The sequence below is a fragment of the Enhydra lutris genome, unplaced genomic scaffold (assembly GCF_002288905.1).
Source record: "Enhydra lutris kenyoni isolate GAN:26980312 unplaced genomic scaffold, ASM228890v2 scaffoldscaffold9, whole genome shotgun sequence".
NCBI classification, from domain to species: domain Eukaryota; kingdom Metazoa; phylum Chordata; class Mammalia; order Carnivora; family Mustelidae; genus Enhydra; species Enhydra lutris.
In genome coordinates this window covers 25,727,873-25,728,636 of record NW_019154093.1, presented here as the reverse complement: position 1 = coordinate 25,728,636, position 764 = coordinate 25,727,873, and positions in this window count along the sequence as shown.

Genomic DNA, 764 nt, shown 5'->3' with positions numbered 1-764 from the left:
ATGATACATGAGGAACAGACAGAGAGTAAGCTATAGTTGCTAATTTGCTTATTATTTTAGGATTTTTAAAAAAGATTTTATTTATTTATTTGAGACAGAGAGCCTGCATGAGCAGGGATCGGGGGCAGGGGGTGAGGGAGAGGCAGACTTCCCACTGAGCAGGAAGCTGGACCTAGGGCTTGATCCCAGGACCCCGGGATCATAACCTGAGCCAAAGGTAGTTGCTTAACCGACTGAGCCACCCAGACACCCCCACTAATCTGCTTATTTTTTTTTAATAGTGTTTATGCATCCTCAGCTTGAATCTTCCATAAGGCCCCCTTCCTGCCACACTCGTGTCCTGCAGCTCCAGGTGAGAGATCCCTGACCCCAACTACACAGGAATGCCCGCACACGTGTCTTAAGCCCACAAAGCATAGGCATGATATTTACAAGGGAGTGGTTAGAGAAGGGGATATACCCATGGGTGAAGGAAAGAAGCTATGCCTCCCTTACTCCTTGCAAGGAAAGTGGTTCTAACTCTTCTACTTAAATAGAGCTTCCAGACACATAGGAAATCAGCTCCCCAAATCAGGATTCACAAGTCACATGCCAGTTGGCCTGGAGATTTCCTGGGGAGACCTACCTCTCTTCCGTCCTAGTACCCTGAGCCTCCAAGCTCTGTAGTCATGTAGAATTTCTGTGCCTTCAAATCTAGACCCAAGAAATCAAGATCCAAAGACAGAGAGAGAGAGAGAGGGTTCCCTGCTTGAACTTGCCATCCG